Source organism: Tamandua tetradactyla, chromosome 8 (assembly GCF_023851605.1).
Source record: "Tamandua tetradactyla isolate mTamTet1 chromosome 8, mTamTet1.pri, whole genome shotgun sequence".
NCBI classification, from domain to species: domain Eukaryota; kingdom Metazoa; phylum Chordata; class Mammalia; order Pilosa; family Myrmecophagidae; genus Tamandua; species Tamandua tetradactyla.
The window spans coordinates 37,338,174-37,353,568 of record NC_135334.1 but is presented as its reverse complement, the minus strand read 5'-3'; the positions used below and the strand labels follow the sequence as shown (position 1 = coordinate 37,353,568).

General features: G+C 33.0%; 1 long non-coding RNA gene across 4 annotated transcripts in view; it reads left to right on the top strand.

The window, feature by feature from the left end:
• The window catches only part of LOC143643339 (uncharacterized), a 228,875-nt gene that overhangs the window by 138,315 nt on the left and 75,165 nt on the right, over positions 1-15,395 (top strand). For all 4 annotated transcript variants that reach the window (XR_013156229.1, XR_013156230.1, XR_013156231.1 and 1 more), the window contains exon 2: positions 13,390-13,428. This is a non-coding gene — a long non-coding RNA (uncharacterized LOC143643339). The remainder of the gene's footprint in view (positions 1-13,389; positions 13,429-15,395) is intronic.

The following is a 15,395-nucleotide window of genomic DNA, read 5'->3' as shown; positions in this document are numbered from 1 at the left end:
CTGTGATCAACTTTAAGTTGCTTTTTTGTAAAAAAGTGTAAGACCTGATCATAGATTTTTTTTTTGTTAAATATGAGCATCTACATATTTATGTAGGACTATTTTTGAGTTTCTGTTCTGTTCCATTGAGCTATGTGTCTATTCTTTCACCAATACGCACTTTCTTTATATTACTTCCTGAAGTTGGGTAGTATCAGTCCTCCAGCTCTGTTCTTCTTTAGTATTGTGTTAGCTGTTCTAGGTCATTTGCCTTTCCATATACATCTTAGAGTTAGTTTTCTGATATCTACAAAATAGTTGCTGGATTTAGATTGGGAATACTTTGAATCTATAGATAAATTTTGGAAGAATTAACATCTTAGCGATATTGAGTCATCTACACCTTGAACATGAGGACTGTCTCTTCATTTATTTAGAGCTTTGTTTTCTTTCATCAAAGTTTTCTAGTTGTCCCCACTTATACCATGCTAGATTTATATCTGAGTTTATCAATTTATTCATGCTAATGTAAATACTATTTTGTTTTTCATTTCAAATACCAATTATTCGTTGCTCTTATATAGGAAAGCCATTTGCTTTTATGTATTAACCTTATATCCTATGATCTTGCTATCATCACTTATTAGTTCTGGGAGTTTGTTCTGGTGTTGTTGCTGTTATTGTTGATTTTGGGGGGGGGTGTTTCTTCATAGGCAATCATGCCATCTTTGAGGAAAGACTTTATGTCTTCCTTTCCATCTGTATGACTTTCATTTCCTTTCTTGTGTTATTGCATTACTGAAGACTTCCAGTACAATATTAAATACAAGTGGTGATACAAGAGGGGACAAATTATCAGATTTGTCGGCAATAGATGTGTTCAAAATATTCCTTCATCTTTAAAAATTTTTTTATGTATATGCTGATGATATATAGAGGCATAAAACATAATTTGTCAAAATAACATAAATAATTTTATGTGGTACAAATGAAGCATAACATGTACTTCTCCAAGGACTTCAGTGATCATTGAGGAAACCAAATAGATCCTTGTCCATATTTAGAAAAATTATAAGACATTAGACAAGTACTCCATAGGTATTATAGACAAAACTTGCTATAAAAGTTTTGGGAATAAAATCCTTGTAGGCTAGTTTTATCAAAGAAGGCTTAACAAAGGAGAACAGTTTGCAATTATTTACGTAGATTTGATATTTGGGCTGAATTTACCACAAAGGGAATTGTTGTTCAAGAAATTCTGCCTCTTTTTATTTAAAATCTGTCATGAATCTTAACAGATTTACTGGGAACTTATTCCTTTATCTTTTAATGCCCATAAGATCAGTAGTTATGACCACTCTCCCAATATTACTGATTTGTATCTTCTCCTTTTCTAGTCTCTTAATGTCTAAACTTAGATTATTGATTTTATCTCTTTCTCCTTTTTAATATATGTACTGAATGCTATAAATTTCCCTCTAAGCATTACTTTTGCTGCATCACACAGATTTTGATATTTTGTATTTATATTTTCATTTAGTTCACAATATTTTAAAATTTCTCTTGAAACTTCTTAATTGAACCATGTATTATTTAGAAGTATGTTGTTTAATCTCAAAATATTTGGGAATTTTCCAGCTAACTTCTTATTGTTTCCTAATTTAATGCCATTGTGATCTCAGAGCATAGTTTGTTTGATTTCTATTCTTTTATGTAATATATGTTTTCTGAATCAGTATGTGGTCTATGAGAAGAGTTGAACTAAGCTGAAAGAACTAAACTGAACTGGCAGATGTCAAAAGTAGCAAATTAAGATAAGCCAAATGAAAGCAATAGTCAAGCTTATTGTCACCTACTTTCAATATGTTAAACTGGAGAAAGCCAGCTCCCACTCTGTTCTGTTTTCCCATATGGAAGAGTGCCAAGGGAGTTTCAAACAAAAGGCTGCTGCCATTTTATGGACCTAAAGCTAGGAGAAAGAGGAGAGGGGAAAGGCTAAGTGTGGAAAAGTATTGAGCACTGAGTCAGAGATGACAAGTGTCTTTAAGGATTCCCCACCTGCCTCCTAATAAGGCCCCTTTCTGAAGTTCTCAGGTTAGAAATATAAATAAGATTAAGAGCATGACCAGCCAGGGGAGCCTGCGTCCTTGACTGCAGCTCTCTTCAGAAGCTGCAGTGAACTGGCTATGCACCAAGTCTGGTATGAATGGGGTAATTTCCTCCTGAGACTTGTGAAGAAAAACCTTAGTAATTGCTGTGGTCGGACCTGCAAGATCACATATAGGCATTATGGCTAGAAGCCAGACTCCTCAGTCTAGCTTCATGAATATTACATGTGAGTGCAAAAAGAATTTGTCTTCTGTTGTTGTTGGGTGACATGTTCTTGAAATGTCAGTTAAATCAAGTTGATTTACGGTACTCTTCAGTTCAAATATGTCATTACTGATTTTCTTCTGCGGGATCTATCAGTTACCGAAAGAGGAGTGTTGAAATGTCCAAATGTAACAGTGCTGGGGATTGACTCATGTTCCCCACAGAAGGCATGCTCAGGTCTCAACCCTGATACTGTGGGTGTGAACCTATTTAATTAGAATCTTTGAAGATGTTGTTAAGCTGCACCCAAACTAAATAAGAGTGGGCCTTAATCCAATATTTCTGAAGTCTTTATAAGCAAAGCAAATTGAAGATGCCATGAGAAACAGACACAAGCTGAAAATCAGTGGAACCTGAAAGTGAAAGGAGAAGATACTGACTGCCATGTACTTTGTCATGTTACAGAAAAGCCAAAGGTCCAAAGATCACTAGTAGCCAGCCCCAGAATGCAGTCTTTGGGGAAAGAGCATTACTTTGAAGACACCTTGATTTTGCACTTATCCTATCCTCAAAACCATGAATCAGTAAATTCTCATTCTTTAAGCCAACCCACTGTATGATTTTGTATTTTGTTTTGGCTCTCAGGAAACTAATACAAGCACTCTGTTTATTTCTCATTGCAGTACTATCAGTTTTTGCATTTTCTATTTTGATGCTCTATTGTTAGTGCATACCTGGCAAAAACTGCTAAATATTCTTGTAGAATTGACCATTTATCATTATGTAATGCCACTCTTTACAAACTCTGATAATTTTCCTTCTTCTGAAGAATGCTTTGCTTTGTCTGAAGTTAATATCACCACTCTAGCTTTCTTTTTGTGTTATCATGGTATATCTTTCTCCATTCCTTTACTATAGCTGATCAGTCTCTTTATCTTTAAGGGACAAATATATAAAGCCATAATTACATCTAGAGACTTCAACACCTCTCTCTCAATAATTGGTAGACGAACAAACAATCAGCAATAATACAGAAGAACTAAACAACAGCATCAAGCTATAAGATCTGGTCAACACTTATAGACCCATTCACCCAGCAACAGCAGAATACACATTCTCATTAAGAACCCTCAGAACACATATCAAGATATATCCTGATCTATAAAAGAAATCTAACAAATTGAAAATAACTGAAATCACACAGTGTGCACTCTAGCCACAGTGGAATCAAACTAGAAATTATGAATCGACACAGAAATTTAAGGAGAATGTTTGCAAACAGTTGGGCTCTAAATAACCCACTTCTTAATAATCCATTGGGCAAAAGGAAAGTTTAAAGGGAATTTAAAAAAATGCAGTGACTTAAAATGAAAATGCAACATATCAAAATTTGGGGAAACAGATAAAGCAGTGGCAAGAGATAAATTTACCTTATTAAATATTTACATTAAAAAAGAAGAAAAATCCCAATTCAATATTCTGAATAATATAGAAAAAGAAAAGCAAAGTAAACCTAAACCAAGCAAAAGGGAATAAATAATAAATAGAAAAATCGATGAAATTAAGAGCAGGAAAACATCAGAGAAAATAAAAGAAAAAGCTGGCTCTTTACAAAATCAATAAAAACAATGGAGAGTATATCTTTGGATATACTCTGGCAAGTTTGATAGGGGAAAATGGGTTGATACCTTTATCAGTAACAAAAAGGAAGCAAGAGAGATTGTAGATCCTACACATATAAAAAGGATAATAGGAAATATTACGTATAACTTTACATAAATATACTTGATAACCTAGATGAAATGGACTAACTCCTTAAAGAAAACAAACCGCCATTATTCACCCAATATAAAATAGATATTTTAAATAGCCTTGTAACTCTTAAGGAAATTTAATCTATAATTAAAATGCTGAAATATAAAACTTTAGGCCAATTTCACTGGGAGTTTCCACACAATGTTTTAAAAATAATGAACTCTAAATCTATATATCTTTTTCAGAATGTAGAAGGGAGGACATTGCAATTTATGAAGCTAATATTGCTCTGATAGCAAAACTAGACAAAAATAATATATAAAAGAAAGCTACAGATAAGAAATCTCATAAATATCGATTCAGAAGTTTTCCAGAAAATATTAGTCAATTGAACTTAGCAATATATAAAAAGAATTACATACCATGACTAAGCAGGATTTATTCCAGGGATGCAAGCTGGTTTGATATATGAAAAGTAATCAGTATAATCTACCATTTTAACAGACTAAAGAAGAAAAATGACATGATTGTATCAATTGACATATAAAAAGTATTTGTCAAAACTAAGCACTCATCCATCTGACAAAACTTTCTGACAAAATAGGAATAGAGAGGGAATTTTCTAAGCTTGAGAATGAACATTCACACACACACACACAAAAAACCTGCAGCTAAAATCATACCTAGTGGTGAAAGACTGATATTTCCCTAAAGTTTCTGAACAAGGCAAAGATAAACTCTCCATTGTTTTTATTAAACTTAGTATGAGAAGGTCTAGCCAGTGCAATCAAATAATAAAAGGAAACAAAAGGTATACAGATTCGAAAGAAAGAAATAAAGCCACCCTTATGTTCAGGTGGCATTACTACCCTCATGAAATATTCCTAAGAAAAATGAAAAGGAACTTTTTTAAAATTAGTAAGTGAAGTCAGCAGACCATAGAACACAGAAAAGTCAACTGTATTTCTGTATACTATTAATAAAAACATGTACAGCATAACTAAAAATACAATTTACAATCACTAAAAAAAAGGTTGCTGTCTAATAAAACATGTTCAAGATTTATTTGTTGAAAACTACAAAACACTTAAAGAATGAAATAAAAACTTGCCTAAATAAATGGAGACACCTTTACTGATGAATTTGAAAACTCAAGATAATAAATATATTAATCATTTTCAAATTTCATGCAGTTTTATAACAATCTTATCAAAATCACAGCAGAATAATTTGTAGCTATAAACAAGATTATTCTATAAATTATATGTAAATGCAAGGACCTTAGAATATCTAAAACAATCTTCCAAAAGAACAGTGAAGTGGACGGAATAAACCTCCCAATTTCAGTATTTATTATCTAGCTACAATAAACAAAACTGTGTGGTAGTAGTGTAGGGACGGACACTTAGATCAATAACAGGACAGAGAGCCCATAGTCCATAAGTAGACTTAGAGAAATTTGCCCAATTGTTTTTTGTCAAAGGTTCAAAATCAATTTCATACCAGAAGGAAAGTTTTTTCAGTAAGTGGGCTGGAGAAATTGAACAACATTGTGGGAAAAAAAAACGAAAAAAGACCAGACCTAAATCTCAAATGTTATTGAAAAATTAACCCAAAATGTATCACACACTTATAAGTAAAATGCAAAACCATAAAACTGTAGAAAAAATCATAAGAGAAAATCTTCAGATCTAGGGCTAGGCAAAGAAATTTTGGACTTGAAAACAAATGCATAATCCATAAAAAGAAAATACTGTAGATTAGAGTTTGTCAAAGTTAAAAACATTCTCTGTAAATACCCTCTTATGAGGATGATAAAAATAAGCTGCTAAGAGGAGAGACTTGCAAACCACACAACTGACAAAGGACTATTATCTAGAATATGTAAAAACCTTTCAAAACTCAATGGTAAAAAAAGTGTTATCCAGTTTGAAAATGGTCAAAAGACATGAAGAGACATTTCACTGAAGTGGGTATGCATATGGAACATACACACATGAAAATATATTCAACATTATTAGCCGTTAGAGAAATCTAAATTAAAACCACAATGAGACATCACTACACACCTATTAGAATGTCCAAAGTAGAAAATTTTGACAGCAAATACTGATGAGAATGGGGAGAAGCTAGATCATACATTTATTACTAGTATACCGTTCTGGAAGACATTTTTGGAGTTTCATAAAAAATTAAATATGTGACTATTATACAAACCACCAAGTAATTTCTAGGCATTTATCCCAGAGAAAGGAAAAATTATGTTCATGCAAAAACCTGTTCAGAAATTTTTCATAGCAGCTCTATTTGTCTGCAAAACTGGAGACAACTCAGGTATCTATCAAGTAATGAAAGGATAGCCAAATTGTGAATCATCCACACAATGGAATGCTAGTCAGCAATAAAAAGGAAAGCACTATTGATATGCAAAAGAACTTGGATGAATCTCCAGAGAATTATGTTACATGATAAAGGGAGTCAAACCCAAAAGGTTACATAGTATATGACTTTGTTTATGTAACATTCTAAAACTGACAAAATTACAGATATGGAGAACAGATTTTCTCTGTTGATAGTCTGGGGTTGAGGGTTGGTGGTTTAGAGTTTATGGGACTACAAAAGGGGAAAGCACAGCCTGAAGGATCTTGGGGACATGAAACTATTATTTATCTTGACTGCATCAATGTTAATATCCTGGTTGTGATATTATAGTATGCTTTTGGTAGATTTTGTCACTAAAGGGAACCGGATAAATTGTACATGGGATTTTTCTGTATTATTTTTGTAACTGTATGGGGATATAATGTTATCTCAAAATACAATGTTTAATTGAAAAACAAGTATATATGTGTACGCACACAGTCACTATATGGGGGCAATCCTAGGTATTTATCCCAGAAAAATAAAGACACATTTCCACACCAAAACTTGAACAAACTAAAATTTATAGTAGTTTCCTATTGCTGCTGTAGTTAATTATACAAGCTACTGGCTTAAAACAATGCAAACTTATCTCTTACTGTTATGAAGGTTGGAAGTCTGAAATTAAGATGTTGCTATGGTTGTGTTCCTTTTGGAAACTTCAGGGGAAAACCTATTTACTTATCTTTTTCAACTTCTGTAAAGGCCAGCTGCTTTGCTTGGTTCATGATTCGTCCATTCATCAATCCCCAACCTCTTGCTTCCATTATCACCTTCCCTACTAGATCAAAGCAACATCATTCATAATGAGCCAAATTATTTAAAAAATCCAAATACACATCAGCCAGTGAATGAATAAATAACTATGGTATATCCACAATATTACTTAGTAACAGATTTAACAATAATGTGATTGAATATAGAATATGTAGTGCCAAGTAGAGAAGTCAAAGGCAAAAGATTATATAGTCTATAATTTTATTTATATAAAATTCTAGAAAGGAGAAGTATTGTGACAAAAGGAAAATAAATGTTTGCATAGAGTCATGAGTTAAGTGAGGGGGTTGACTATAAATGGGTTGGAGAGAAATTGTTACAATGATAGACATGTTCTATGTCTTGATTATGGTAGTGTTTATTCAATATTATAAAATGTCAAAATTCATCCAACTGAATAATTAAAATGAATGGGTTTGATTTTATGTAAATTATATTTCATTAAAACTGGGCAAAAATGGTAGACTATCTGGATTCTTTTATGATTACGGAAGTTTAGTTTGACAAATCGCCTACGTGCTTAGCTTTCAATTGAGCCTTCAATAGAATTCCAGTCTTCCTATGTGATCTAGGATTTGGTTTGGGAGGGAAGGACATACAAACCAAATCCAAAAGGGGACCTTCAATGCAAACCCAAGTAGATAAAAAAAAACCTTAGATGAGTGAAGGAAATCAACTTGTAAAATAACCTTATCAAGAAAATCAAATGCCCTATTTGCAACAGAAGATCATAAAGTATGTGAAGATGCAGGCAGATATGACCCAGCTACATGATTAAATCACCAGTGGGGACACAGAATTTGTAACAACTAATTAAGGATGTTTATGAAGATTTCAAGGATATCAAGAAGACACTGGAAGAGCATAAAGAAGAATTTGAAATAATAGAAAAATAGCAGATCTCACAGAGAAGAAAGATACTGTAGACTAAAATAAAAGTATACTAGAGACACACAACAGCAGATTTGAAGAGGCAGAAGTAAGAATAAACCAATGAGAAGACAGGACAGTTAAATACACAAAAGAATAAATAGGCAAAAAGATGGAAAGAATGAAACTAGATCTCAGGGAAATGATAGAAAATATGAAGCACACAAATAAAAGAATTATTAATGTCTCAGACCTAGCATAGGAATAGGAAGGCTGGCTGAAGAGATTATGGAGGGAAACTTCCCAACTCTTATAAAAGACATAAATATGCAATTAAACAAGTCTAATGAATCCCAAGTAGAATAAATCCAAACAGCCATACTCCAAGATGCATACTAATCAGAATGCCAAATCTTGAAGAGAAGCAGTAAATCATGAAAAGAAAAGAAAAATGATTGACTACATACAAGGGAAACTACATTGGAGCTGTACTATTCAACAGGCACCATGGAGGCAAGAAGGCAGTGGTATAATATATTTAAGATTCTAAATGAAAAAGACTTCCAGCCTAGAATTCTTTATCCTGTTAAGTTGTCTTACAAAATTGAGGGTGAGATGAAAATATTCACAAACAAATGCTGAGAGAATTTGCCAATGAAAGAACTGCCCTACAAGAAACACTAAAGGGAACTCTGTCAGCAGAAAAAACGAAATTGAGGGAAAAATTGGTAGAATATCCAGAATCTTTTATGATTGCATCTTTATTTTTCACATCTCCATTTTTTAGTAATTGGATTTGCCAACGACACAATCCTTGCCAATTTATATACAAGAATGGTGAGTTCTGTATTTTCTCTGATACAATACATATAGGATCAAGTTAAGTAATTATAAATACACTAATAAAGTTTAAGATGAGCTGCTTTTCCTTTAAGAAACCTGAGATTGAGTTTTTAAAAGATTAGAAGAATGTCACTGAAAGATTTCAAAGCTTTTTGAATCTTTTTTTTTTTCTCAGCAGCCTAAATTCCTAGGAGAGGCAATGATTGCAAACTGGTTCCAGAAGAGAAACACCAAGAGTTTAAAGTGAGAAACACATCATTATTTTCTATAACGCTCATCCTGAGGATGGTACAAATGCATGCACTTACTAATGATGAAATAAATGCCCCAATGAAAGAAATATCAGCAAAGACCATCATTTTTATGGCATCTTTAATTTGTAAAAAAATCCCAAGAAATTGTTTGCTAAGGGGCAGTTAACTTTGTACCGTGTTGTATGCCAGAGCATCAAAATGACTTCTAAAATTATGATTATTATGATAGCCATAAATTGTACATGCATGTCCTGCTTTGCAAAAGTTAATACAAAGTTCAGTTTCCCTCCATTCTACCAAATAAACCACAGGGCAACTGTAATTTAATTCATTCTCTACAGAATTATCTGAACAACAAGGAGCAATTAATTTTTAAGTTATTTACAAATGCTCACTGAAGTACATATATTGCTGATTTATGTGGCAACTAAAGATCTGTGAAGAAGGCATTGCTCACTAATCACAGACACCTGGGACATTATCACCATAAAATAAATGACATCCTCAGTGTCTTAAAACTGTCGTGGCAGGGTTTATGTTCATTAGAGGCAGCTCATACTTAGAATCCTTAGCACTAATGGCTAAAACTATCCATACCATTCAAAAGGAAAACATTACATAAGTATTAAAATCAGTTAAATTACCTTGTGACACCCATGTAAGTATTATCTTCAACTCATCCTTTAATCCCACAATCAGTCAAGCAATGTGATTGCTTGGAATTCTACCTTATGCATGTTTCTCAACCCTATTAACCACCTTCTTCTCTTCTTTTGTGACTCAGCTGTGACCTCCTACCTAATCTTCCTGCCCCTAACATGGCTGTGCTTTACATATTCCACCAGTGTCATCCATCTAAAAGCAAATCTGATCAGACTACCCACCACTTAATATTCTTCCCTCTTCCTGATGCTTCCAGATTGTGCTCAGAATTTTGTGGCCCAGCTGGTAAGAACTCAGATGATCTGGCTTCAGCCTATCTTTTCTTCCTCATTTCCTACAACCTTCACTCTACTGCCATAAGCACACACAGGTGTATTACCATTCAGAAGTCCCCAGTCATTGTTCCTGAACACACCATTCTATTTTATGTCTTGGATAGTTGTTGATCCCCAGCTTTTGCTTTGTCTTCCTGTTTAACTCTTAGAATACTTCTATATGCACCTTAGTATTGCCTTCTCTGATCCAACAAAGAACAATTATTTACTCTCTTTTCTGTGCTTTTCCTATAATTAGTACTGAAAAAAAAGTATTATTTTGTATAAATTATCCAAAAACTATTTATTTGCCTGTGCTTTTCTACTTCTACATTATAATTTTCCTGAGGGTAGATCTGTTTCATTCATCTTTGAAAACCTGGTGATTTGTGCATAGTAGTTGCAAAATTTTTAAATATTTTTATTTACAAAAACAAACAATACACTTAGAACCACCAAAATATGAATACCTTAGTTAGCTTATCCATAGGCATATTTAAATAAAGTACCCAAATTTTACATTGAATTGGGGAGCTGTGGAGAACATTTCTGCATTAAATAAAAGTTAGTGTAGATGGCTTCTAGTGACCTTTCCAAATGAAGAATTTACCTACATCACTTTCCTTTTTGTAAAATAAGTCTGGAGAGCTCCATTCTGACATTTTTACCATTATAGAATACAAATACTTAATCGTGGGACAAACCAAATATAAGATTCTCTTCTATTTGTTAATAGTGTACAAACGTTGCTTAACATTATTCTTACTCAAGACTTCTAGATTCTTAGGGCATTCAATACAAAGACAAATATTAAAAAAATTAATTCACTCAGTTTCCTTGTATTTACTCTTAATCTTATTTATTAAAAAATTCAAAAATTGCAATGAAACACAGAGGATTCACTATTCTATAAATTTATATACTTTGCACTCTATAATTCAGCAATATTCTTTGAGTCAATTACTTTTGAGAAAGGGGTATTTTCAAGATTTTTGACTGAAGGATGAAAAAGTATTCCCTCAAGCTCTGTTTGGAAAGGTTAAACATATGCGCTTACTGTGTGTACATGGATCATTGTGATACATTCTGGAAACACTGATTCATCCAATTTTCTACGTGGATAACAGTCTGAATATCCTTTCCCCATAACAACCATCAAAAAAGGATTAAACTGAAAAAGGTTTCATTACCTCTTCTATTCAGTGAGATAAATGTTTAGAGATATGTTTAAACAAACTGATTTGTCAGGATCCAATCACTCATCAAATCGACACTTTCTGCTATTCACATTGATATTTATTATCTTTCCTAACTTACTCTGTGGTGCATAAATGAAGTTTATAGGTACTGTCAAACATTGGAGGTGGAACTCTTAAAAACAGAATTTTAGTTTTGATAATATAAATCTCAGCCATATCAAGATGTTCTGAAATCAACTGAAAAAAAATATATATATATAAAGACTCTATTTCAAAGTGTCTAAATTCTCACTGTGGGCACCAGATTTATTCCAGTTATTAAATGCTAGATTCAGCCAAATAAATGCCAGCTTTATTTTATCTAAGACCATGTTCTCCACTTGTGCCCTTTTTCCTCTCCTCTGAGAACTTGTTCTATCAATGTTTTGCTTTCTCTTGATCCTTTAAATCTCTCCCTCACGACTAGTTTTTTTTTTCTTTCCCTACATATATGTCCCTCTGTCTTTCCTTGACTTTGTTAAGGAACCATTCTCTTTCTTTCCTTTAATTACTGTGGATCATGAAAAGATAAATTATTCTCACTGCGTTCCCTCTCCTTTTATTTTTTTAAGTTTTTTCAACTTTTTTTTTTTTTTTTTTTTGGCATGGGCAGGTTCTGGGAACCGAACCTGAGTCTCCAGCATGGTAGGCAAGAATTCTGTCACTGAGCCACCATTGCACCGCCCTTCCCTCTCCTTTTACTCCCTCCTTTACCTCCTGCAAAGGGGCTTCATACCCAACTTCTGTGACCCTTCTTAATCTTCACTGTGTTTAAATGCTTTGTTGGATTTGCTATGTTGAAATTCCAAATCCTTTTTTTCTTTCTTTACTTGAAATTCTTCCCCTCTCAAATTGCATGCAGCTGAACTTTTCTGGTTATCTTCTTATGTGATACAAATCATAGACTAAAAAAATATTTTACTCCATCACCACCAACTGCTGTGTGACCTAGCTCAAGTTCCTTACCTTCTGCATGCTTTCGTCTCCTAGGTCTTAGCTTTAGAGCGAATAATCTTTCACTATCACTAAAAAAACAATTTGCATGAATCTAATTTCTCCTCTCAACTCTGGGCAAATTCAAAAGAAAATCCAAGCACAATAAATTCAAATATATAGCTGTTTTTGAAAATCAGTATTGCACAATAGTTTATGTGCTGCTCAAAGGGTTATTGAAAACTAAATAAGATAATGCATGCAAAAACTAAAATACAATAAATAGGAAAAGTTTTCATCCAATATTTAAGTATTCAAATACATAGTAAGTACCAGAAACTGTAGTAGAGGCCTGGATATCCAATAATGAGTAAAATATCATATAAAAGATAGTAACATTAGGCTCATTCTGTAATTTAACTGGCTCCCCTAGAATTTAAGCATTCTAGACATTCACTTAAAGACTGTGAATAAATATACAGTTTGTTAAGGCATGGGATTTCCTGTTGCAATGCATAAGTCCTTTAAAATTCATAATATTTTAAAGTCTGAAATTCACATTGCTTAATATTTTATACCATTTTTTTCATTTCTTTCAGGGTCCCTAAGATGTGTATGAATGTGAAAACAGGGAGATTGGGTTGGAGTAAGGAAGACCACAGTTTGCTAACTTTAAGATGATAACAAGAGACAGGAGAACTAAATCTCCTGTTATGTAAACTAATCCATTATGTAGTTATTATACGTAATAATTTTGACGACAATGTAAAAGTGTATTTTAATATACAGAATGTGCAGTGAGAAATGCGTTGCAATAAATGCTATTGCTTTTGTATCATTACCCCATTCTTTTTACGTAAAGTCATATCCTCTTGTCCCTTACTTTAATATCAGTTCAAAATATTTATTAATCTACTTAAAATTGCCCACTGGATGGCATATTGGGATATTCTGCATGGTTTATGATATAATTTTCCTTTGCCTCTTATTTTTTACATCTTACCCATGGAACTCATTATGTTTTTGCAGGAATTTCATTGTGACCCCTGAAAACTGTGAAGGCTTCAGGTAAATGCCTTCTTTTGTTAATGTGGATGTTTGTCTTATTTTATTTCATTTTATTTATTGCATTATTAATATGCAATACGTTTTTACTGACGAGTGTTGCTATTTTTTACTTGTCTTATTTAATTCAGTATCTACAACTTGTAAGTAGAACAAACCTTCAGATACAATCTTTATGCTTTATGTTTTCTTCTTCTTTCCTCATTCCCTGCCTCTCCTTCCTTAACTCCTCCAGGATGGGAGATGGATTCAAGGGGGGCACATGAATTTAACTAAAATAGAATAATATGGGTGACAAAATGCAATTAGAATGGATAGAGCATATTAATTATATTTCCCCTCTTTCTACCAGATGTGAAGATTTTTATTTTTCATCTAACTATAGAATATGGCTTAAGATTACTAATTTCATTTTCTGTTTCAAAATGCACAAAAAAGCCCCTAACAGATTTTGGATAAAAATAAACCATTGGTCCCCCTGGAAGAAAAGGACCTAGAGCTCCCTATGCCCACAAAATACAAAATCTTCAGCTGTAGAAACCAGGCTTCAGCAATGTTCTTTGAACTTTAGGGTGGAAAAGCAATCACCTGTGTTCATTGTGAAAGATATAAGTTATTCAGAGACACCTTCAGAAACGTTGTGTTAGTGGGTCCAGGTGAATTAAGGAATCAGTATTTTTTAAGTACTCCAGGTGATTCTGTTACAGGTAATTCAAGAACACTGATTTGAGAAATTTTAGCCTGCATCCTGGATTCTTGCAAAACAATAATAATAATAGTAAAGCTCCAGACTACCATTATTCAAATAGTAATGTCAAGGTCTTAATCTTCAAGGTTATGGAATTACTGGAAGAAGTGGCAATTTCCTTGTCAAGTACACCCTAACGATGTGTATGGAACATATGAAACATGCCAGGGGCCTTCTGTCACTGTATACCAATTCAGGACAAATGGAACAAACACAGTAATGGCCTTAAGCATGGTCAAGTATGAGAAACACGATTGGAGCAGATTTTTCACCAGCTTTCACAGAGGTATTTTGCTGGATGTTAGGAAACAGTGTTTTACGAGTATTTTAAAACCCGGATGAAAAATCATGCAATTAGTGTCCCTTAATTCAGTATGCTGGGGGATTATCTTCAAAGTTCAGCCACAGAATTTCTCTGGTTTCCCACAGGCGATTCTGAGGGAAATATATGCGTAAAATAAAACCAGAACCAGTGTTCAAGGCTAGTTGGGTGACCATATTTTTCTGAAATAATTCCTCAATCTTTGATCTAAATAAACATTGTGACTTAAGCACATACACAGTACCATTACTTTTCATCTTTTATAATAAACTGCTAAGACTAAAGTATCAAAGATGTCAGAAAGGGAAGGTAAAGATCTGTATTTCCTCTCTACTCCTACACTTAGGGATAATCTTGGTGAACTAAGGTTAGGAAATTATGGAATATAAAATATATATAAGAAAAAATATGAGAACTATAAGAATATAAGAAAAATATTGGAAGATTAGAAATGAGGAACTATTTTCCTGGTTTTATTTTTTAAACAGTGAACTAAAGCTGACTCTGATATTAACCATATGAAAGAACATGAAGCACAACATGCAATGCTTTTTTTCCTTAGAAAGAGGATCATGATGACCAATAACTATTACGAAATATATATACATATATATATTAGATGAGTTTTGGGTTTACAGGACAATCATTCATAAAACACAGGGGTCAGATACTACATGGTTATTAGTACTTTATATTGATGTGGAATGTTTGTTACAATTGATGATAGCACATTTTTGTAATTATACTATTAACTGTAGTCCATGGTTTAACATAGGATTTATTGTTTGTATAGTGTAGTTCCATGGATTTTATTTTTTAATTTTATTCTGTTACTGTGTATACAATCTAACATTTCCCTCTTTCAGTAACATTCAAATTGCTTCCTTCTTTTTAACAGCA